Source organism: Temnothorax curvispinosus, unplaced genomic scaffold, assembly GCF_003070985.1.
Source record: "Temnothorax curvispinosus isolate PA1 unplaced genomic scaffold, ASM307098v1 QBEX01001970.1, whole genome shotgun sequence".
NCBI lineage: Eukaryota > Metazoa > Arthropoda > Insecta > Hymenoptera > Formicidae > Temnothorax > Temnothorax curvispinosus.
In genome coordinates, this window is record NW_020211750.1 from 168,788 (window position 1) to 192,323 (window position 23,536).

Below are 23,536 nucleotides of genomic sequence, written 5' to 3' on the forward strand. Positions count from 1 at the left end.
ACGAATTTTCAGTCGATCTGGCGCGATTAACTCGAAAATGACAAACTCGGGGACCAAAAATAGCATGGGTTACGTAGCCCGCCGTAAATAACATTGAAGTCTATTTAAACTTTTTCAATTATTTTGATATCTTTTACCGACAGCGACCCTGAGACCGGCATCGGCCGCGTTATCGAAGCCGGAGGAGCGACGCGACGGTCTCCTCGTCTTCTCTCCGTTCATCTCTCGCGCGCGTCTCGACGACCGTTCGCGCTCACTTCCACTCTTGGCGAACGTTTCATAAATAAGCCTTTGTGCGACCCATCTGGAAATTGAATTGAAAAGTTCGTCTCGCCCACACCGTGGGAAAACTGAAAACGACACCGCGGCGCAGATCGGCGCGCACGACCGTCGACAACGTCAATTTTCTGGACAATTTTTCCCTCCGCCTCGCGCCGGTCCACCATCATCGTGGTGCGCTTCGTTTATTCGCATTCAACCGGTTGAAATCTCATTTATTACCCGTATGCAATTTTGCCCCGATGCTTTGCCGCGCCGCGCCGTCGAGCTACCGCTGCACCGGTAGTAGTAGTCGGTCGGCTTTTGCAACCGCGACGCGTCGTACGACGACAAAACCGTTCGCGCGCGAAGCGCGACGTAATTTCTGACGCGAATAATCCTCGTTCGCTTCAATTCGCTGTAGTAATATACGGAGTGATCCGGCCATTATCGTCAACACGGCTCGGTGTTTATTGTATTTGTCGTCGATGCTGCATCGCGCGCGACGATGATAATGCAATTCGTGATGTGGATGCAACGCTGACGAAGGCAACATCTCGCTTCGCGGTATGCGCCTCGTTTGCATTATACTTGTCGACTGTTAATGTAAATCTGATTTTCACGATACAACTGACTGATCGTCAGACGCATTGTGCTAAAAAACGATGATGCTGATGTACACCGATAGAAATTGTGTTCGAGCAAATTTTAATTAGTTTAGTTATTTATTTCGAGATACACTGATTCCGTAACTAAATAAGCTTAGTAAAAAAAAGTTATGTAGGTAGACAATATAAATGCTGAAGACACATACTTGAACTAAATATAATTTTTTCCAATTAAATATGTATATTTTTGTTATTAATTGCAGCATTTAAAAAACGGACTAAATGACATAGTTGTTTTTGTTACGGAAAAGAGAGTCTCGCGCTTTCGGTGCAGCTACTAAATTATCTCGAAGTTTCGGTGCTAATACGGTCTCCACAATGCGCTTTCTTATTAGTCTATTTTATTCCGTTCCACCTACAACGGCGAAGATTAAATGGATTCGCGCGGCAATTTGTGGATCGATAGATTTTAACGCACTTGGCAGACCTCGCCGAGCGGCATTGGACTGTTTCCAACCGGAACGTTCTGGAAATGTAGTTAGCTCGGTACGTAATTGGTATTCTTGACGCAAAAATTCATTTACGAAATCACTGAACATAAAAGGAGAAACGGAAGATATCTCAAATAAAAAGTACGAGCATTTAATTTCGTAAGCCATCCTAAATAAAAATCTTGATGCTTCGTTCAATTTTAATCCGACCATCTCTCACGCTCGTTTCTATTTGCATTTATCTCAGAACAAATATTTGACGTGTAACTAATTAAAAGATGTATCTCGCAATTAACCCCTGGCAAGGAAAGACAAACAATCGAGAGGGAGAGAGAGAGAGAGAGAGCGACTGAGCTTAATTTTATAAAATGATAATGTATCGCGATGGAAATGCCGCTGAGGAGCAGCGGTTAAATACGAGGACAGCATATAACCATCTCTACCACTGAAATGCTCAAAGCAAACTTTATACAAAACAATATAACAACTTACACTCAGTATCTCATTGGTGGAGATGTTTATGAGAGCTATGCATATGCTCTTCTATCCATTTACATAACTTTTAACTTTGCGGGCTGTTCCAAAGTTAAAGACTCTCTCCTGTCCCTCTTCCTTGATTTTTTTAAATCTACCCGCCAGACGAATGTAAATCTCTATCATGCAAATATAATTACGACTTGGTTCAGAATTTACCTTCACCGCACTAACGCAGGAGCAAATATTTACGAGCAGGTCGCTCGAAGAAATCATCAGCCGTGAAGGAAGTGCTCCTTCTTCCCTGCATTTTTGTCAAAATTTATTTAATGAAAAATATTCTATTATTTTTATTCATTTTTTTCTCTTTCTAATATCGAATATGTTCTTCTTTCTTTTTAACTTGCCCTGCCCCTCACTTTTCCTCCCTAATCAATCTTCTTTGTGTTATACTATCTTTTCATAACGAAGGAAATAATAGAAATGGAAGTGAGTAACTGTAAATACGACGCATTCTATTCTCGCTCCCTTTCCACCCTCACTTGTTCCTTCATAGTTTCAAGACGCGTAATACCCCGCGTACGCACATGGCTTCTGTGACTCTGACAGAGTGCCTTGTCTACTATCTGTAATTATACTGAACTTCGTGCCGAGACTGCGAGAACCTCCTATTCTGAGAACGAATTAAAATAAATCTCAGAGATAGCGCGACTGCTGGCTTGGCGGGCGAAAAAGATCTTGTTGGCTAACATAATAAGAGCTATTTATAGAACACTTTATGACTATCCTGGGAAATGCGAGAAAAGAATTCATACGAATTGTAAAAATTCAAATATTGCGGTTGGATGCTGTATATGTTGAATCATTTAATTTTCTGTCATATCTTAAGACAATTAAAGTAGATATAAATATAATGTACCTATGTTGATTTATAAAAGTGAAAAGAAAAGAAGCATTTAATTGTCTTAAGATATGACAGAAAATTAAATGATTCAACATACACAGCATCCAACCGCAATATTTGAATTTTTACAATTCGTATGAATTCTTTTCTCGCATTTCCCAGGATAGTCATAAAGTGTTCTATAAATAGCTCTTATTAACTTATATATATATATATATATATATATATATATATATGTATTCAATTATTTTTATAAACATTAAAAACATATATTTTAAAAGCTGTTCTTTATTCTTCTCTTTTCTACCCAATTCAAACTTGTAATTCATTAATTTAAAAAAATCGTGCTACATTTTGTACCTGTGTTTTATCCCACGTTGCAGCTAATGTCATTTTTCCAATAATTGCGATTAATACGTTTTACTTTTATTAACATTGATAAAAACTCAATGATGTATTCGTTAGTTTAAATCTCAAAATTAAAGTCAAATCCGGCTTTCAGGATGAAGAGCGGATATACTTCGTTTTAGTTTGACTTATTACTGTTTCACGCCGAGTTTGTAGTACCGAACGAGAAATAAAAATCCGGTTTAACGTTCCGAGCGGACTATTGGTTGCCTGGAGACAAATTTTTGCGCGATATTGGAATTCTCTTTCTTTCTTCCTCGTTCGGCTAATGCGATCTCGATAAAGAGAACAGAGGCAACGTTCGATCAAAGAGGTAGGGACGCGTCCCTTTGCCGGGCAGAAGGATGGGGTGCGCAATCAGGAATCCTTTCACTGTAACTTACAGAGATATAGCTGTCTCTCGTGTTGTATGCAAATCCATCTGTACTTGATTATTTCGATTCATCGTCGATAGACTCATCGACTGATCGAGCCGATCTAACGGAAAGCAGGCAGAAAGAGAATACTATACGCGAATGTTGCCAACGTTCTTTCGTCGTTAATAAAAGATCGCAAAACGATTGCCAGTAGGATTTGAACATTTCAAATTCACTCTAATGGAAACTCACGAAAAGCTTACACATATCTGCACACGTAAAGAGTTACTCTACTTACTCTAATTACATCCTTTGTATCTTAATATCTTTCGTCTTTTTCCGCGATATAAGTATATTAATATATAACTTATTCGCTACTGAGAATCCTAATTCAATTTATAATAAAATGTCGTAAATTCGTTACTATGACGGTCACCTTTGATACGGCATATACGTTCACCTAGATTCCGTCTAGAACGTTGCAGAGACTGCAAATTGTAATTGCAGGAAGCAAACAGAACGATAACAATAAGTGCTATAAGAATATACGTGGCTTAAATTCGAATTTTTGTAATTGAACAAGCGTATGTCAACCGGATGGGACAGTGGACGCGACTTTTCGTTTGCGACGCGTGCATACGACGACCGATTTCACCGGACTCAGTATGCGATTCTACACGGTTGTCCTTTATTGGCGGCTGCGGGCCGCGGCTTCGTCTACGAGAATCGCGCACACTCGTGTCAACACTCGCTCGTTGTTGTGCACCGTGGGAAATTGAAAATACTCGAAATTCCGTTGATGCGGTGAAACGTGATAACGTGTCTCCTGAATGCGAGAGTGATCCGCTTTTGGTGGCGGCAGGCTGCTAAAGTAACGGCGAAATGGCGCAATTGCGCGCGAGGGTCCCCCGTCCCGGCATTTCCGTTTGTATTTTTTGGTCATGCTCCGTAACGCGCCCGCATCCTTTATCGCTTCGCTCGGGCGTCTGACGCGCGAATTTGTTGCATTTTAAATAAAAGTCGGCGCGCGCCTGCGAATAATGCGATCCGCTACATTCATTGCCGAAGAAGGAATGCGCATCGATCAGCGCTAGAACGCCGAAACTTGTAAGAGCTTAGAAGCGCTGGTATATAGTCGAGATATATCGCATAGCGCGCACGTTTCTCGATTGGACGTTTAGACACGTTGAGTGGCAGGAACTCGGCTGAGGAAGGATCGACGGGAAGGAAGGATAGAGTGAGAAATATATAGGCAAGAAGTAATTCGGAGACGGGGTAACCCGGAGCCACTGAACTTTCTCGATTAAAAGTTAATTACCTTTCGGCTAAGACCGCAGAATTTCAATCGACGGACGAATAATTGTTCCACTGTGGATGAGAGCTACCACAGCGAGGCAATTAGCAGAATAAACATTTAATCTCGTCTCGCTCTGAATTTCTTGATGACGCTAATGTCAACGATAAATCGCGCAGCGCGCTGTGTTGAGGATTGCGGTTCTTCCGTATGTAAGCTTATAACGAATAAATATTATACATCTAGCGCGCAGATTTCGCAAATAACGTATACTCGAGCGCAATGCGTAAATTCTTAATTTACCGTAATTCTTTCTCGTACTTTTGACAGAATTGAGTGTGAAATTAAACCTATATATATTTTCGTGGTAAATATACTAGTGTTAGCGTGTTGTCTCGTTTCTTTCAACACAGGACCTGCTAAAACGCACTTCTCCCATGAAATCGCTCTTTGCTTCGAGAAACGGCCAGGATAAAGAGCCAACCAAAGAGTTTTTGCGGAAAAAGCTCCTCTTATTCGTGCAAACGCTTTTTATCCTTCGTCCGTACGAAGAAGCAACCGAAAACGACACAAAAGAAGCGGGTCTGAAAGGACCTTTCAGGAAAAGCTCGGTGGTGGTGGGCAAAAGGAACGATAGGTGCCGGGCGGAATAGTGCGAATGGGCGAACGAAATTCGTAAGATATAAGGGGAAATTAGCAGATACTGCTGGGATACGTTAAATTGAATAGGAATACCTTGGACGGAGCATGGAGTTCACGGAGGAGACATAACTCACTCGCAACTTCGGCTGGAAACTCATAGCCCGTACCATTTCCACCGTCTCACCGTCCCCTCTCCTCCACTTCACAGAGCACCCACTGCAACACCCCTTTACGAACGGACCCAGCGAGACGTTGAAACCCGTACTGAATTCAAGACGGAAATTCGCTACATGCATGCGAACGATGATGTTGGCGGAATTATTTAATTAACAGCTGCGACAAGGTCCGCGTGTCTTAATTACGACGCGGTCAATTATACAATCGTGAAAGCGCGACGGAATTGCGATTGAATTGCTCCGTCGAATTCGCCCTCGAAGATCCTTACTCGCGCCACTCTCATTCGGTCTTTCGTACAACTCGGTAACTATTCCCCTGGCTTCTTTTGTTACGAAAAAGTCTGTAAAGAAACAAGTCTTTTTAACTTCCAAGTCTCGGGATTTTTTTCTTGCAGTTTCATACAACGTTGGGCGATTTTCATCGAGCATAACAAAAAGGAGATTGTTAGATCGTGAAATCACAAGGTGCCACAGCCACGAGGTACGTGGGTAGGATTCGCAGAAGATCCCAGAAATCGTCTGCTTTTGCTGTCAGTTGCATCGCGCGTCGACGATGTTGAACGAATATTTGCTAAGGCTGGTAACTGAAATTCGTTCCGCGCTTTCCGGGTGGGCGATTTAAGAAGGGGATGGTGTAATTCCGCGGAAAGTGCACGTTCGGAATACCGGTATGGAACGAAATGTTCCGTGCGATGTTTTGGGTCGATGATGAATCGGTGCTCGCGCGGTTGTGGGATTGCCCGTGTAAACGATGCACGGTGTTATTCGTTGTAAACGAGCAAAATTAATGGTACGCCAGCGGTCGGTTGTCAAAACGCGCGACGTAAAAGAAAAAGAAAAAAAAACCACCATAACCCATATTTATATTCTTAATGAATGAAATATGAAAATGTAATTTTTCAAATCCATCCAAAAATAAAATGTTCCCATATTGTGAATATTTGCCACGCGGTTCAAAATAGACAATATAAATTTAAAATATAGAATAATAGATGTTTGTAACACTGATGAGATACACTTTTTTTCTCGAAAAGTATAAAAACAATGAGTTTGTGGCGGTGTAATTTCTCTAACAATAGTATGATATATATTTTTAAGTAACATCATCCTGTAATAATTATATTAACTTATATTATTATAAGGAAGACTATAGTTTCTGCCGCTTCGTCAAGCAAAGAGGGTTGTTATTCTTGGGAGCAAGGAAAATATCAAAGCGCGAGCGAAAGCAAAACGCGTCTATATGCGTAACTGAAATAAGTGAAGCGTAAGTATAGAAAAACGAATCCTGGAAAAGAGACGTGAACGCGGGAGATTTAAGTAGGATTCTTATGTCAATCGGATTCCATCGGAAGTAACAAAGAAAAAAGATCGAAAGGAATCAAACGCGTCAGGGACGCGACAGAAGGGTTGCAGAGCATTCCGACGCTTAAGGGAAGAACAAACAAATCGATGTGCAAGCATTTCATCTTCACCCTTTTATCGACGCCCGCTCGACTTTACGACGTGCATGACTTTTACTCGCTGTCGAGAAAGATTTAAGGCGAACTTGCAACGCGTTTCTCGTCCGTCCCATCAATCTGTATGAACCAATCGATATTTTTCACACGTCGTAGTTATCGTATTATAAATCGCCGGATTATTTCGACGCTCGTTAATTCAAGTATAATCTCGCGATCAGATCTGTCATCTTCATAATCCCGACGAGTTATTTGCTTATAACTATTTGTATGCGAACTAACATAATAAAAATTTATTTTACTTTATAACATGATTTATAGCAAACTTTTGTTGCGAAATTTTATAAAATGAGCATGAAAAAATAAACAAAGCTTAACTATTGAAACGTTTTCGAGGTTAGTTTGCTAGCGAACAAAAACAAATTTTTATACCAATGCCCAGCGTCGCATCTAAAGACAAATCTATTTTTTTACATAAAACTATTTTATTTTTTTAACAAGCGCAGTATCAAAAATGCTATGCTGTTTAATCAATACAATAAAAAAACAACAGTACATGTTGCTTATTCATTTTTGCAACTCTTTTGTAAATAATCCAATTTATTCCTACGTATATACATACAGCATGTCTTCCTATTTGCTAGCTATATTCGCTCAATAAATTTCTCATTTAATTTTTTTTTAATTTGTGAGTGCGTTTGTTACTCGCGAGATTGTATAAGTGACAAATCGGCCGATTTAATAATTGCGATATAAAAATGTTAAAATCGTATACCTACTCGCCGGCTATATGCATCGAAAGGTGAAGTGGCAGACGAGAGTACGGGAAAAATGGTGAACGAGGAACAGAACAATTATAATAGAAGATAGAAAGGGTGGAAAAAGGCAAAATCCAGTGGGACTGCTCTCGGTGGTAGTATGTTTTCACAATTATTCTCCGGCAGTTAGTGGAGAACAGAGGTAGGAATAAGGGTGGATAAGGATGAGAGTAAGAGCGAGTAAGGAGAGCGGAAGAATTCGAAGAGAGTCTCCCTCCGAGAATAGGGGTCAGGGGGCGACGGGTAAAACTCTCGGCTAGCACTTTTGTTAATTAAATGCCGTTGTTCGGTTGAACCGGGTTCTTTTGATCGAATTATCGTTTAAACAGCGTTCACTTAACAAAGAGCCCAGTAAGCGGGCTGGACGTAAAAAGCAGCTCATGCTGTGCAAACGTATCAAATCGCCGCCATCTTTTGCTAATTAGAGCCAATTTCCACTACCGCGATATCGCTTCGACATTCGTTGGTATAATATCTATTGCCTGCTTTTTGTACGAGCAGAACAAGTATATGCTTTCCGTTTGAGAACTCAAGCGCTACGCTGAATTTCGGCACGTAAGTGGCACGTTAAACAGCGCTATTACTGCGATGGGTATTACACTTGTCAACCGAGTGACGTATTTTACGACACGTAATAACGCTTAAGCGGCATTTGTTTCTACGGCGCGACATCCATTGATTTGTCGATCGTCGTCGAACATGTCGCGAAAGTCATTTCGAAGAAGAGCTTTATAATACATCCAGTCGCTATAAAAGTGTGCGCGCGCGTGTCACAAAGTAAATGGTTCGTTTCGCATAAACAGAGCATACAAGCGAGAGCGCGGATTGATATCACGCGAGAATAGCGAGCGAGCAAAAAGTTTCGATCGGCGTTGTGTTCGAAGCGTTATACATACGTGTCCGTGTGTGCTCGTCGGAGCGATCATGCGTGCCGTCAAAAGAGTTAACTTAGACGTATAGCCACGCACGCCGTCACCGGCGGCATGTTAATAAATCGGTCGATTTTTTTGCAGCCCTTTCTTCATGAAAGGGCCCGTCCCTCTCTCTCTTTCGCGATCGTTCACGCCGCCCCCATGTCGCTTTACGGAAGTCTTTTTCAGAGAAATAAAAAAAAGCTCAATACGTTACCATCGGTTACCGTGAGATATTGCTGCTCGCCGAAGCATCATAAAGCTATTCCCGACCGATTACTGTTTCCTCGTGTTGTACGGCTTTTTACGGACACATTAAGAGGCTTTCTCCATTGCCGCCGTTCGTCCCTTTGCATAGCCGTCACCATTTCGCAGGCGATAACGGAGCGCAATCTTGGCCGACACTTTCTCGCGTGAGTTTTCGTGCGTCGAGGGAAATATGATAATCCTTAGGCAACGCCGGTATAAATCGCGTCGTGCCAGAGTGGATTTTATGAGCGATCTGGCGACTCTCTTCTACGTTAGTTCTGAGGAAACAGATGAGACGCGGCCGTTCTTTTACTCATTAATTTTCACTGCACATTGCAATACTTTTAGTCTCTTTACCTCATTACGAACATCAAAGACTATTCTGATACGAGGAAAAATTTCACTTGCGAATGTAAACTGTACGAATGTAAAACGATTTATTTTATTGCTTTTCCGGTTTTCTTGTGTGAAATTTATAAAACGTATTATACGTGCACGAAGTAAAAGGAAATTACCTATACTTTTGCTAGTTTATTGAAAACTTTTTCTTAGCTATTATTATATACCAAGAATAAAAAAAAAATAAGGCAAATGTAGAATTTAAATGATTTTTTCAATATGCAATTTTTTTAAATGTTGAATTCTGTGTCTAACTTTTTATTAAAAATAATAATAAATTTTTTCGTCATCGTTCTGGTTAAATTAATTCGTCACGTGATCGATTGATCGTTGTAGAACGATCCCCTTCTCTAATTCTCAGAGAAGGGGTCGACATCGTAAAGTTGTTTCGTGCCTACGAGTCGCGCGCCTACCACCGAATGCGAAATCCATTTCCGCGTCTAACCAGGAAACTTTTAACAAGCCGCATTCAAAGTATGCGTGTTCCGTGTTAAAGTTATCCGGGTACACCGACAAGTACATATATCACGCGTAGGTGAAACATGGCGGTAATTACTTCGTGCCCAGACAAGATTTAGGAAAATTGTGGTTATAGTTTTAACGATCCTGAAAGAAAACCGATTTGATGAAACGATATTATTCGTCATTCGTCACAGATATCAGGCAATATATCAGGCAATAATAATATTTTTCGATTATCATTTCGAATGTATGGAATTGATGGTAGAAGAAAACTTGCTCCACAATTTTACTTAACGATAATGATTTAATAAATTATACTTCTACAACTGATCGGACGTTCGCGATTACTCGCAACCGTCTTGTCACGTTGTTAACTATAAATGACCGTCTATCTCTTTTACATCTCTGTTCCAACGATATTTCTTAAATCGCTGATGTCAAAAAGATAAATAAACTCGTCAATTCTTGGGCTTGTAAACAAATTAAAGGTCTAACGATATTCTCGACAACATCGAATATCGACGACTTTTCTGAATTTGACATAATTTTCCGTCTATCCAAATTTGACATAATCTCGGACAATATGGATAAAAAGAGAAATCCTATTTCTAGATTTTAATAAAGAAAAGCAACTTCTGTGCTAGAATACCATACGAGAGAAAGTCCATAGTCCATAGTATCGCACGCCACAATTGTCAAGTCCATTTTAACCGCATATTGTTCGCGTCGAGCGCGGCCAGCTTATTTGAACGTATCCCGTTGATGAAGTACAGCGAGCGAAGCCAATGGTTAGCCTGTCTACGCGCACAAGTGGGTCAGTACCAACGTCTTGAAGACACTTAAACTTAGTCCCGACTAACTCTCCCGGGAGATTCCCGTACATAGTGTCTGCTGCATGTTAAATACACGATTTCTGCGAAATGGTAGAAACTTTGGCTAGGACTGATACGCGAGATACATGGAAGCGCATCGTCGCGATTTCCCAAACTGATTGCAAACTAATATTCCGTTAAACTCGCTGCGAGTTATACCGGGCATTAATGACGAGTAACGTTACCATTATAGTTATCCAATTTCAATGTCAAACTAATTATAACGCTACGAACGTTCGCTACGTGAATATATACAATTTGCGAAACGCAAATCACGAAATTTTTGTTACCTGTGGCTTTGTTTGTACACAATTGACGTAACCGTGTTAAAACATGTTGGACTGTGAATCTTCTATTTGCGGGAATCTGTGGTCTTGAAATATTTTTTTATTTACGAAGAAACATTACGCAAGTATGGTACACCGCGTTTCTGCCAAACATCGAGTTTATTTATTTATCCGGTCGACACGTAAAAAGTCGTGAACTCACTAAATGTCATATTGGCTTAATGCCGAGAGGTGGCCAGAGCTAACGGAGTGAATTCAGTCATTACGTACAAAGGGAAAACAGAGCGGACTGTAATTAAATGTGAATTATTTAGAGTACGTTTTGTGTGCCGAGTCAGCTGCAGATATCGCGATTTCCCGTCGGGCACCAACGTCCAAGAGCCGCGATACCTATAATGGGACAGTTCACTCCGGCTGTGACGAAATTACGCTATGTACACATCCAGATATATGCGCACATACGCATGCACGCATATGTACACAGTGTAGCAACTGCACAAGGCACATGTAAAGAGGCAATTAGTGAGTTGAGCAAATTTTGATTTGATATTCCAGCAAGCCTTTTTTTATCTTTCTATTGCGATACGTTGATCGTAAGCTCACACAGAGCCCATATATTACGCATGCTGTAACGGAGCAATTTCACATTAAATTTCCCATTACGTTACGCTAAAACAAACCACATTTTTCGTCGCGAACGGTTAGGAAGAACAGCGATCAACGTACGACCGAGAGGAAAAAGGCGGAAAAATTCCGAGCAGGAAATGGCGCGTACGATAAAAGATGTATGATAAGCGGCTGTTTCGTGCGTAGCTTTCCATAGTATGAAGGGAGGGCTTAATCCAGAAATATGAAGTAATACGTTGTAACGCGCTCTCTCTTCTGACACGAGCTAATAATAAATCTCAATTTTGCCGAGTCAAAATAATGCGTGCGTGGCGAGAGCGCCTCTTCACAACTAACGACGAAACTCGTTTTAATTAATGCTAGAATCGCTACAAAATTACGAGGGATGAACTAAAGTTTGCCGTGTAACGTATTCAGCGCAGTGAAGTTATAACGCATCAAAAGCGCATAAATGACATCTCTTTTGCATATTAAACTGATTATCAATTCATTATAACAAGTCGTAGAGATATCATCTTTGTAATAAATGATTCTTTAAAAAAATTGGTTCGGATTAATTTCAGACAGAACGAGAGACAAAATAACCATGAAGTCTGGTCACGAGTCTTGGAGAGCATTTAGCATAGTTCGTTCGACCATCAACTACCACTTGACGCGAGAGAAAAAATTTCACAAGGGCGCCGCGCGATTGTGAACAAGACCATTCCACGAAAGAAAGGTAGAACTCCGTTAACTTTTTCGCTAGCCACTTCGTTCAAATCACTCGGCCAGCAAGGGCAGGTGAGTACAATATTTTCCACTCGAAACTTTTGGCCGCGAATCGAAAAAAAAACTTCTTGTTCAACAACGGTCACTTGGCAAGGCCATTCGAGCATTCGTAATCAGTATTTATTGGTAAGATCGTTCTTCATAGTCTTTTGTTTTCTTCACAGATCATCAGAGACCGAATAATTGCCGAGTACGGACTCGTCATCGCGAAAGAAGGCACTCCGATCGTCTCTCTTCAAATCATTAATGTTCGTGACACGGAGAAGCATTAAAACGCTATCGACGATACTTGAACTAAATGCAACATCAATTTTTGATAATTCTAAATTACTTAAACTCCGTTATCTTATTTAATCTGCAAAAATATTGATGAGAGAATATATATCCTATACAATACCCCTACGATAATTTCGTAAAAAAACTTTTTAATAAAATTTTTTATTAAGGTCTCTTTATATCAATAGATGTATTTTCGACCAATATTTTACAAAAGTTTTCGTTAATTTTTTAAAATTTTCTCTAAAATTTTAGGAATTATTTAGCATTCACAAACCAGTATTATGTATAATTAAAATAAATATGTAAAGTAAAATTTAAATATATAAATGTTTTTTTTTTAAATTTCTCCCCCAAATTTTAATCCACAAATATTCCGTTAGTCGAGAAAAAATATAAAACATCGGTCCGCACTATAAATAACATTACGATAAAAATTGGTCTATGTACTACGAAAAAAAAAGAAAAGAAAAAAGCAATGCTCTGCCTCCATTCGATGCTTCTTTAGCGTGGAGCATTTTGTTATCGCACTTATCAACGCACAGATACGTAACTGGGATTACGTGTGTGTTCGTACAGAAATCGACTGCGAGCATCGCTGGGGGCTATTAATCCAATTGCCAATCGATTCAGTTGGCCGTGTTCAGACGCGAACGTACGTCCATGTTCGAATAGATTTTTCATTTACAGGTGCTACCTACAGTTTGCTGCATTCAATTGATCGTCGATCGAAGAAATCAATCATTAAGATACGTTCGTGATACGCATATAACGATATACGTGAAACAAAGCATATATTTTTTCATAATTGTAACCATCTTTAAGTCGTACATTTATAAATATTTAATATCCATATATTTCAATGGATATAGTAAAAATAATTACAAGATTTATTAATAATAACAAAATAACCATGAAGATGTTAAAATATGTGTGAACAAAAATATCTAAATATCATTCAATTTTACTTATATTTAAGGATTATAGTACGCGTATATAGTCGCGGTAGAGACAAATGAAATAATGGTGCAATGGCACGAGTGCTTACAACATAGTGCTATAAATCCGAGAGCTATAATGCTCATATTCGATCTGCACGTTATATCATCATAAACGTGAACAAACTTTAACAGAGCACAGTAGTCTGACCACGTTCTGTGCCAGACAGTAATACATCCGACTCACCTAGTAGGCAATGCGTTAGGCGAACGTGCCTAGTGTCTAAGCCGAACGGCTTCTGGAAATTATAAACTATACGTCTCGTCACGTACTAATAAATATTTATACAAATCCTCTGTGCCAGCACCTAAATCGTTTTCTCGCTAAGAAAAAGCTGAATTGAAACAAGTGTGGACGATAACGATACCAGATCCTACTTCAATCACTTAAACTTTGATAAAATTTCATTCCTTCTCTAAACAGATTTTTCATTAAAGAAAACATTGAGTAAAATAAATGTACCAACGTACTGGACAGTCAGTGGACAGTCAGTGGACACGTTTCTATGTCTGGACACATTTGTCATCTTATTGTTAGTCCTTAGCATAAAAGCGTCCATTAAAGCTCATTTTTGTTCACGGTTAATCGATCTCAACAGTGCCATGTAAAAATTAACATTATTAATCATTCGCAAGGATGACAGCTTCCTAGTAGACGTCATAATTATCAACTTTGCGGAATAATTATCGCGAAACACGAGCCCGAACGGATATGCGACGCCATGAACGGGAGGCGAATTGTTCCTTTCGTCGCGTCAACGTTACACGACCGCGCGACTGTTTGGACGTTTCGCGAAATAACATCGAAGGCTTGGGGATGAAGGGATGCGGGGAATAGGGTGCGTAAATTACGAGGAGCTTGTTCGTGCCGGCAATAAATCATACGGGAGGCTGACAGGAACCCGGTCGCGACACCGTTGCACATCGTCCGTCGATTTAAAGTGTATACGTGTGTGTCGCGAGTATTTCAGAATTCGAATTTAGGAATGTATCGGTATGGAGCAGACGAGGGCGAGCTTCGCTTGTCAATTAATTCCATGGCTTTCCGATATCTCGCATTCGGTATGCGCATTGAAAGTACAATTTTGCCGATTAAAGCCGATTCATCTCATTGAATTCGAAAGAATTCAACCAATTATCATCGTGTATTAGTCGATGGTTTTGAGTGAATGCGTTTCATGGTAATTTGAGCAAATTAATAATCTAATTTGAAACACAATGTTATTAATATAAAAGTTCTTTAAAGTTCTCGGACAAATTTAGTTAAAGCCGATGATTTATAGTCACACGACATTTTCTAAACCATCAATATACGTATTTTTAATAGCAAGTAACTAAAAATGAAATCGAGATGATAGTTAATGACAAAATGGTAAGTAATGAGTTTACAATTATTATTAATGAAAGATCAGAAATGATTTAATCTGAAATTTAATATCTACAGCTAAAAGATTTTCGAAGACAATCTTAAGTTTGCCACGTCTTTATTAAAAATTATCTCAAACTGATTTAAATAAAATACCATTAAAATACATAAGTACGATTTCGGCGAAAAAAATTGTAGTAGATTTTATAATATTAGTTCTATGAAGATCAATCTGAGGATCGTCAATTACTGTCACGTTCTATCTGTGACAGTTGCGTCATCTTTCGATTTTACCGGCTCAGCCTAACTAATGAAAATCCTCGGAAAAATTGACTTTCACCCTACGTTCCCCCCGGTCGTAAAACCTCGGAGACGAAGGATCTTCTCGTAACCTCAGCTTGCTCCCGCCCACGTCCGTTCTACAATCGTATCCAGGGAAGAAAACTCGAGAGGAATTCAATCTGGTCTATGTGACTAATGAACGAATAAAACACTTCTGTCTGTCGCGTTTCATCCTCTTCTAGCTGTGTCTCTTCAAGAAAAATATACGCGAGAGAAAAGTTGATGGATTTTGAGCAGCGGGAAACTAATTTGTCGCAGCGCATTGAAATAGCATTATGAATCAAAACTTAGCCTTACATTTCTCACTGGTGATCATTAATTATCGCGATGTCGTTCTTCCGCATATAATAGGTCCGATATTCGCTTGAATTTGTTGTATCATAAGCGTTTCGCAATGTCGCTTCGATATACTGTGATTAAACCCGGTCTTGTTACAATCAGTGTAATGACAATGGTGATTGTAGCACTCTGTAAATTAGTGCACGGTGTACTATATCGCGCGACGCAACGTTTTACAACTCACGCTGCATTTAGTCCAGAGTGACGATATTGTACGCGCGACAATCGTAATTCGCGATGTTAACTATAATTTCTAACAACTAGATGGGATATATCGGGCGCTTGAGAATGGAGAGCGATATATCTTGTTGGAACGCCAAGTTTTACAAGTGATATATAGTGGTATGTTCCGCGCAAGGGGATAAAATATAACTTTTAATGAAACATCAGCGTCTGACAGATTGATTTTTGTTACGAGATGCCCGTAATATTGTTGCGATAAATCACACAAAAATGCAGTCATCACAACGACAAAATTGACAATATTTACAATATTGACGAGCATGCTGACGAATTATTTACGATAAATCAATTTTGAAGAGAAAATAAAGAATTAATCGTGGAGCATGAATGAAACATGAAAAGTTCGGAATTTTTCTGAAGGTGATAATATCCGCGATTTACTAATGTTCTTTTTATTTCAGGTTGAAGCGCAATCGTAATTTTCTCTGGAAAGAATTAAATTTTTATCAGCGTCTAAAAGTAAGTATTCAGCAATATAAAGCTGCTTCGCGAAAAATCTGATTCAATGCATTATTGATATTAATTATTTGAAAATAACAGGTCATATTATATATTTTATTGGCACCAAGATAGAATGCTCGTAATTCAAAGTATTATAATAATCAAAATTTTAAACATATTAGTCAACACACACTCTTTCTCTCTTTCTTCATAATAATAAGATTATATATATCTTTAAATATATCGTGTAAATATAAAAAAAACGTGCAATTAGTATATTTTTTTTCTCTATTTTTTTTCTAAAACGTTTGTTCTGTACGTTATGTACATTATATATATAATATCCGAAAGCTTTTTAGAGATAAAGCGATGAATTCTAAATGGCGTAAAATAATGCTCTGCGCTTTGTGTGTTATTCGTTAAAAGTATATGTTTCAAAATGAATGATAGATTGCTCTCTCGAGTTTACAGCAATGTATACGCAATAATAAAACGGCCTCTTATCTCCGAAGCCATGCATAGTTCAACTTAGACTAATGCCTCCGAAATGGAGATTTCGGAGCCCGCTATTATCTCCGCGAGTCAGACTTTTGCGTCGTTTGGAAAGCCATCGTGGTACTTGGTTATCCGCTTCCAGAGGGAAATTTTACTGACTAATAGCCGTCGTACTGGAATTGCAGCGTGGCGTATCCGATTCGGCGGTAGCCGAGTACGGCCTTTATTTTACGATCGTAATAGCCGGAGAGAGAACTTGCGGTTTCCTGTTCGCTGCTTTTGTCTCGCAAACTACCCCGGGTCATTTTTAATGACCGGCAATATAAAGTTCGATGTGTATCGAGTCAGCGCGAACGCCGCGCGTGCGTGGAAAGCGCAAAAGACGACGATTCCGCAGCCGCCACCACCGCCGGAGGCGGAACGGAAGTAGAAAGACTGGAGGAAAAGTTTCACGGGGAGTTCGGCACTTTAAAGCGGTTTTCATGCGAGCGCCGTCCTGCGAAAACGAAATTTAAGGGTCAGTCGTGGATGGTGATGGCGGAGAGGGGAAGATAATAGGATAAAGGAAAGTTTCTCTTAGAGCGCGCAAGGGGAATTCGATGTTCACGGTAGCGTTAGAGAAACGATCGTTCTCAATTGACTTCAGAAATTAGAAAAACGCGTCGTGCGTTAGAATCGCGACTTCTCATATGTATATGTAACGTCAATGAAATTGAGTTCTTTATCAGCGATAATGATTATAACGATTTGCCATATATATATATATATATATAAATTTTGCAATAAACTTTAAAATAAATTTAAAAATTTATTTAGTTTAAAAAAATTAATAATAAAGATAAATCGATCTATATATAACGCAATCATTCTCAATTATATCTTAATAACGTTGTTGAAAACAATTATGGGAGTTACTTAAAAGATCGTAAAAAAAACAGTCAGTTTATGACAAGGCTATAGAGTTCACGTCGAGATCTCGAGACGAACCTCTAGACGTTATCGCGAAGAATGTGTCCGAGCTGATTGCGACTCAGGGCAGTTATCTCTATAAGGCGTTATCGCGGATCAATCACCTATAAAGTTCAAGCGCGAATAAAGGCGTATGCAAATCGAATATTCCAGACTGAAAACATCGTTGTGAACATTCAATTGTACTGCCGTGAACAAATGAACCTGATGCGAGCTCATATACAAAAATAGATTTGCTAAAGAATTTTAATGCATATAATTGCGAAATTGATTCCTTAAAAGTAAAACAATCGACGTTCTTCTTAGAAGTGTAGTCTAATTTAATCGAATTTAATATATTATTTTGTGTACACGTGTCAATCCAACTTCTAATTTTACTTCAAAAACCCTCTAACGATAACGAGAAGAAAATAATAATTTGAACTTTATTGAATTTTAGGAACCATCGGCGCCAGACTTCGATAAGTAAAGTTCCAAAAGTACACGTTTCTTTGCCGTGATGATCGCCGAGAAGTGGAGTAAGTGTCCGATAACGAATGGTCGGCGATGGTGATAATGTTTAGCTTCTATTACGAGATTTCATAGGAAACCACTTTAGCGCTTCGCGTGAACTCTTTTTCTCCAAATACTATTCGTCGGAATGCTACTCACGCCACTTGGCAAATACGCACTTGTAGAATTCACGAAGTTGAAACTTAACCGTCGAAAGACGCCGAATACCGTAAAGTTATAAACTGTAATAAATCTTTTTAAATGTAGGTTAATGCCAGAGTGGAAGAATTATCTGCCGAATTTACGACGAGCTTGTTGCCAAAACCGCCGTCGTAAAGAAAGAAGGATCCACCCCTCGCCGAGAGAGGGTCGGGATCCGCGACGATAATGGACCCATACTACCGTGGTATGGGTGGACGGGTGCAACCGAAGTGGTTAATTTAGAAAAGAGGATTGCGCTCTGAACGTAACGTTTTGTAATCCTTAACGAAGGATCGCGAATGCTTCGATGAACTTCGATCGCAGAAGCGCGTTTTTACGAGAAAAAAATGATACTAGCAAGTATAAAATAATAATCATTAATCGCTTCATCGAATAAACACTATTTTTTATTGTTTTTATCGGTGTAATCATTGCTGCTACTCCTTTTGACAATTATTGTTATAAACTATTATTAGATATATTATAATCAATATTATAAAATAAAAACTATTAAAATCGGTGAATATTACTACAAACAATTGTTATTAAAATTGACAAGGATGATTATTGTAAGAGCGTCATAATATTACTGACACTTCTACGTAATAATTAAATTACTATAATTAAGTGCGCAGCACATGCAACGTACATAATTATTATCTCACGGACATATCAAATTGATTACATAGCTTTTTTTCATATGTGTTACGTAATAGAACTTTAAACGTTGAAAACGTCGTTGTGAATATTCAATTGTACTATCCTGAACAAATAAACTTGTGATCTCATACGAAAAGATAGCGTGAATATCAATAGTATTTACGCTGGCAATCCACGAATCTAATAAAAAAGTTATTGTACCTATATATATACCTACATACCTACATTTAAAAAATTCAAGTTGAACGATTCGATAACTGATTGTTCAATCGTCGAGATACCTTGTAAATTTGTAAAATAACAAATTGCAGAACCAACAGATAAGAGGGAGATGTATTACTCTACCAATATTATTTATATGAAGCGTAACGATATGAATATGACTATTCATATACGCGACTCGCTCGTTCGTCAAGATATTTGTGTTGATGAGAGAAGATAAGCCATACTATGACATAGATATGCGTCTAATATACATTCCGCGCGTGTACATTCTCTTTGGTAATGCAACGTATGCGTATTGTTGTGCCATGCTTTAGCTTTCTGAATTACTATTCATCTTTACTAATATAGGCAGCGTGCAAATCTATTCCTGCCCACTGTTCCAAGTATATCTCGGCGGAAGATCTCCATTTCCTTCGGGGGGATCTATTTGTAATTAATGTAATGCAATAAGATTTAACAATTCTAATTTCTAGCTATTTAGAAATATTCTTATCATAAATTAATTACACAGAGTTCTTATATTCGATAGAATTAATGTAGTATAAAATTCCTCTTGTTTAAAGTCGTAATAATCATGTATATTTTATTCAAACTATTTTCATAGAGATTATCGCTTAGAGATTATTATCATAATTCCATGCATAAATTTATCTAAGAATCTAGCTTTTGCGGCTTATGTAATCCAGTTTGACGGTGAAATGGAAATTCACCAACGCGTTTCTCGTTAAACAATCCGAGTTTCGCGTAAAATTAATTTCTGGAGGTGCAAGATTAAACGCGGCCGAGTTCTATTCTTTTTTTGCACACGCATTTGTGCCGATCACTCACTTTCTCATCAATTTGCACGAAATGACGAAAGTGGATCTGATCAGCGGCACCGATGAAGATCGGGTAAAAACGATCTCCGGCGTAAGGCCTTTAAATTTGGAAGTGAATCTTATTTGAGTACAATCCCCTCAATCCGCATTAGAAACGGATTATGGAGATAATTTCGCTCGAGTCGCTCCTAATCAGCTTCCATTTACCACAACCTGATGAGAAATTCGCTGAATCTTTGAGTCTGACGTGTCAGAAGATAAAGATCGCAAACCTATAATGGAAATCTTGAACCCTTCGGGACATTTTCGCATGAACTTTCTGCTCACTAATTATACTTAAACTGTTAATGAACTAACATCGATTGAACTGACTAAGAATGAAAACGGCACATTGGAAGACTATATATATGAGTTCGTTGAACAATGAACATATATAAATTGTATATTTCGCAGACCACAATGAATGGTTCTATATTCAATGTAAAAATTTCGATTTTTCGCTTTATAATCATAGAAAATAAATATTATAATAAAGTGAATAATGGAATCCTCTCTACTAATTTTTCTCGAACTTGCTTGCATACGCGTGCTTGCACGTTGAGCAGTTTCCGTTCGCTACATCATAAACATCGTATCGCGCGGAAACCATTACCGTGAGCAACTCGATTCTCCGCAAGGTCGATATCGCTCGTTCACGGTAGAGACGCAAGCTGATCGATATTAATCGCATTCCGTCAGTGGTGACGGGTTCCTCTGATTGACGACGACAATTAATGCAGGTCGTCGGGTTATGCTTCAGATAAACCGGCCGGTCCTCCGTGTGTATATGTACGCGCGTGCATGCTGCAGAGCGTGTGGACCCCGCGTATTTACGTTCGCCAATTTACATGACCGGAGGCGTGAGCGCACGCGAAGCTTCTCGCTACTTCACGCGCCATCACATGCGCGTGCAGGCACGCGTGTGCGAAGCTCCCTAAGTCGCATATACGGCCAGCTGAACGGACTGCGAACGGAATTTCCATCTGGCACCGTCGTTATCGCGAATCAGCCTCGCACGAGTTGGCCACTCGCAGTAGTAGTTGCACGCTGCGGCCTCTCGTCGCTCTCCTCTACGTACGGAATCGGTTGGACGAAGGATAGACGTGAATAATTCATCGAGTTCCGACCGCACTTTCGGCCGTCCGCGGCTCACGAGGGATAACCGCTCTGTCACCCGTTCCTCTTTTGTATTCTTTTTTTTTTTGTTTTTACTTCTTTACTTTTGGAATTCATAGTTCGTTAGCGCCGGGCCAAACAGAATGCAGACGCGGCTGGCATGCATTCGCCGTTAATCGTGAATGCACGGTGGCCCCGGCTGTCGCGGCCGCGCCGCCGAGAAGAATTGCGACGCTGCGTTGCGGCAATCAGATTTAACGACGCCGCGCAGCGGGCTTGACGAAGTGAAATTGGCCTTTTCATAACTGGATCAATTCTTGTTCGGCCATCGAGTAATATGACCTCTCGGCCGAAGTACTCTTTGCGAAGAATGTCGATTAGCTGCCAAATTATTTTAATGACAGGTAGTCTGAACTCATTTAAGAGAAGACTCTAAATAAAAATGACCACGATAATTGATGCAGTCAAATATATCAATTTCTTAACGATATAAAGATAGCTAGTTATTATAACATTGATACACGGAAAAAAGATTAGCTACTATAGCTAAAATAGTCGTAATATATAAATAACTAACGTTTTTTTCAACAAGAGTTACATTTTTTGCAAAAGATTTTGCTATTATTGCTAAATATAGCTCTCACCACAAAAAAATATAGTTCTCGCATGTAAAAAAATGTTAGTTATCCATATTTTACGACTAAATTTAACTCAATTTTTTTCCATGTAATTTTCAATATTTTTATTTAGTTATTATCGAGAAGTTATTATAATTTGAATTGTCAATTTAGTCGCATTGATTATCACACCCGTATAAAATATTCATGTCGATGTAAAAAATTTCGTTAAAAATTAATGACCTAGGTCTAGGTGATTAAGCCGAGGTAAATTAGTAAAATAATTTGTATGTGTTTAAATGAGGTCGCACATTAGAGCGCCACCGGCATGCCGCGGCAGAGCAAAGGTTAATGCTTTCTGGAAGGACTGCACCATATACGCACACGCGCACAAATTATATTACTTATCTCTCAAAAATTTCTGCTTTTATTTTATATAAAAATTGTCTGTGGCGTAACATACGAAATAATATAATAATGTTGAAATTTTATGATTATATATGTGATATGGAAATATGTTTAACTTTTAACTTCTTAACTTTTATATGCTTAATTTTTAACGTCTATCAAGTATACATCACTTACGTTAAAAATCACGTTAGATACAAAATTGCAAATAATTTGATTTCCATATGTGATGTCCATATGCATAATCATATTAATTAATGATTTAGAATTAGTACTTTATTAGTACTTTTCTGTAATGGAAATCTAATTCAGATGGCATAAAAAATAAATTAATTACAGTTTATTAAAAGCATGTTCTTGATGTCAAAATCTCTTCCAAGTAATATAAATTAAAATATAAAATTAAAGTTAAGCAAAATATAAATCATAGATATAATTGACTAAATTAAAGTAAGAAATAGACACATCTCGTATATAATCATTTTTATTTTCCGCAGCAAAGTAATTCGCAAAGAATTACTAATATCGATACGATTCATCCAGTCGATATGGTCACAGTCTACAAGGGCGTACGAGACATGAAAGTTCGTCAGAAAGCAATTCGTTACACATCGAATTATCTTTCCCAATGCACGTAGCTATTGGCGTGGTTGGTGCTATATACGGAACAGCTGGCTCAACCAGATACGCCGGCAAAACATTTTCACCTCGCTGAATTGTCAACGACATTGCGCGCCGCGGCTTAATCCGCGTTCAGCTTTTTCCATCCGTTTCGTTTGCCCGTACGGCAGACGTATCGATTATGTTCGCCGTTTCAAAGTGGCTTCGTTTGCCGCAATCGCGAGACCGCGTGTTTTTCTCCCCAACCTAGGCGGCTCGCTATAACTGGCTTTTTTTAATGACAGTTCCGCTGAGTCGATGCCATGGTATAACGTCACCGGTCTCGTTAGCAAATTCGATGATGGCGCCTACAGTTAGCGTCATCGATCCCGAAATCTCGTTATGCTTCTCGATATGGTATCGCCGAATG

General features: G+C 39.0%; 1 long non-coding RNA gene across 1 annotated transcript; it reads left to right on the forward strand.

Moving 5' to 3' along the window:
* Positions 1-161: 161 nt before the first annotated feature.
* On the forward strand, positions 162-12,855 carry LOC112468769. Its single transcript, XR_003042434.1, has 3 exons — positions 162-825; positions 12,257-12,473; positions 12,626-12,855. It is a non-coding gene; the product is annotated as an uncharacterized LOC112468769 (long non-coding RNA).
* Positions 12,856-23,536: the final 10,681 nt, after the last annotated feature.